Below are 2,574 nucleotides of genomic sequence, written 5' to 3'. Positions count from 1 at the left end.
GGGCCTGGCTCCACGCCTCCAAGACTCCCCTGGGAGGGGCAGCAAGCTGGGCTCCCCACAGGCACCTGCTGAGAAGGGCATGAAGGCCTCTTGCTTGACGAATTGACGAAGCGGCCCTGGGCGTCCAGGAAGTGCTCGGGGTGGAAGCGGAAGGCTTCTTCCAGACGGTTTCATCCTTCAGCACCGATGACAGGTTGGTGATGAGCGTGGTCCCCTGGCAGGAGACGCCTGCCGTGAGTGAGATCCAGGCTGGGGGAACCCTCGACCCCTGCCACCAAACATGCATGGGCCACACTCTCTGCCTAGCACACACATGGACTCTTTCAGTCATTAAAACACAAGGAGATCACAGCACCCTCTCTGTCCCCATGGAAGGGTGAAGTGACCTGCCTCCCATGGAAGCCCTCACTGCCACCTGTCCTGCATTCACGGGCTCCTCCAACAAACTTGGGCACATTTTAGTGTTTCTTACCCCCACCCCAACCCTGAAACTTGGGCTGAGTGTACACTGCTGGCCTGGCCTCTACTGCATCCCCACATCCACCCAGGCTGGACAGTTGGTGCCAGTGGAAATGAGAGTACGTGGCTCAGGTTCCAGTCCTGGCCCCACCTGGCAATGGCCATCCTGAGGCTACCAGGGGACAGATGGAGCTGAGCTGGGCTGAGGAGGGCCGCAGGCCTACCCTGGGGATGAGGAAGCCCTGCACTTCAATGTCACGGGATGTCATGTGGGGTACACCCAGTGGGATGATGTCCCCAAAGCGCTGAACCTCGTGGACCACGGCCATGGTGAAGGGCATGTGGGCCTGGTCCCCCATCTCTGGTCGCCGCGCCTGCCCTATCACCTCATCGACCTCCTGTTGGACACGGCCTGCGCAGACAAGCATCACCACAGTGGTCAGAACCCAGGGGGCTGGACCCCGCCCTCCTCCTGACTCCTGTGCAGGGGCTGCACCCACATGGAGGAGAAGGTCACTCTGACCTGTGAGCAGGGCCCAGCCTCTGCTCAGAGCTCCTGGTGGCCAAACCAAGCTCAGGGTCCCCAGCCTGTCCCTCTCCTCCCTGTCCCATCCCACCAGGCCCCCAGGCTGGGCTCACGCTGCACATCCGGGTGCAGGATCATGAGCAGGAGGGCCCAGGCCAGCGTGGTCGAGGTGGTCACCATCCCGGCAAAGAACAGGTCAGACACCACCAGGCGCAGGTTGTCATCATTGAAGCTGCTCTCTGGGTTCCCCTCGGCCTGGGCCATGCAGAGAGGGTGGACTCAGGGACAGAAGGAGGAAGCCCCTCAGTGGCCTCCCACTCTGTACCAATCAGCCTGGATACCTTATCACTGGGGGATAATTAGGCCCCACCTTACCTGGGCTCACCTCATGGGCCCCTCAACCCACCACCTGTGTCCCTGGGGGCTCACCTTCTGCACCTCGTCAGGAAGGCGTCAGTCAGGTCTCGGGGAGGCTGGGCCGGGTCCCTGGTCATCCTGTGCTCAGCAACCAGCTCATCCAGCTGGGCCATGAAGGCCCTCTGCCCAGGAAAGACCTTGGCGACCAGCCCCGGGATGTGCAGGAACACGGGGATCGCACTCAGCACCTGGGCAGGCCATAGATGTTGGCTCCCTCTGTTCATGTGTTCACCTTGGACAGTTAAGTCCCAGCTGCTCTGCTCCCAGGGTGTCACTATGACCTGACTTCTCCTTAATTCCATACCTCTACCCTCTCTCATGCCTGGATCCCAGAAGGATAAACCTAAAATCTACATCTCATGGGTTCCAGAGGCTTCCACTGAAGGAGGTAGAGGTTCCTTAGCTCTCTCCGGCCTGATAACCCAACACCCCTCTGTACAAATCCTCCTTCCTGAAGTTCCAGTGCAGGGTAAAGGCCACCTCCCCGGAGCTCACCTGCAGGGCTCCTTGGCACGCCCCCTCCACCCTGCACCTGGGGCACGAAGCCTGACGCCTCTTTCAGAAAGCCCTCCATTAGGTCCAATATCTTGAGGAAGCACGGGTCTTTGTACTCGAAGCGGCGCCGAAGGTCAGGGAGGCGATCACGTTGCTCACCGCTTTATTCAGGAGGGCGTCGGGGCTAAACGGCCGTCCTGGGAGGGGACGGTGCAGGTCAGGGGGTCGCCTCCATCTCCTCTTCCCCAGACTCCACCCCTGTTTCCTGGCCCTCAGCCCAGCACTCACCGGCCTGGTCGGCGAAGGCGGCACAGAGACGCGAGGCCTCCTCGGTCACCCACTGCTCCAGGGACTTCTTGCCCATGCCAAAGTTGCGCAGGGTGGACACGGAGAAGCGCCGCTGCTCCCGCCAGATGTGCCCACGTTGGGCAAAGATCACCCCTAGGGGCGGGGCGGACGTGGCGTGGCTCAGCTGTGCCCCGGCCCCGCCTGTGCGCGCACATTTTGCTCAAAAGTGCTGGTCTGCCATCCTCTTTGCTACAGGTCGGATCTGGGCCCCGTTCCCCGCCCTTCTCTGCCCGCCGGTTTGGTGAAGGCGAGGCACCTGCTCGGACAGCCTGGCCCCTGTTCCGCCCGTTCTAACCTTGTTCTCCTTGCCACCAAATCGCGCCCACTTT

General features: G+C 61.6%; 2 pseudogenes; both read right to left on the bottom strand.

Moving 5' to 3' along the window:
* The window catches only part of LOC124230538 (cytochrome P450 2D14-like), a 2,179-nt pseudogene extending 442 nt beyond the window's left edge, over positions 1 to 1,737 (bottom strand).
* LOC124230536 (putative cytochrome P450 2D7) overlaps positions 1,737 to 2,574 on the bottom strand; it is a 1,693-nt pseudogene continuing 855 nt past the window's right edge.

The sequence above is a fragment of the Equus quagga genome, chromosome 19 (genome assembly GCF_021613505.1).
Source record: "Equus quagga isolate Etosha38 chromosome 19, UCLA_HA_Equagga_1.0, whole genome shotgun sequence".
NCBI lineage: Eukaryota > Metazoa > Chordata > Mammalia > Perissodactyla > Equidae > Equus > Equus quagga.
Note: the sequence above shows the minus strand (reverse complement) of the source record. Positions and strands in the feature narration are given on the sequence as shown.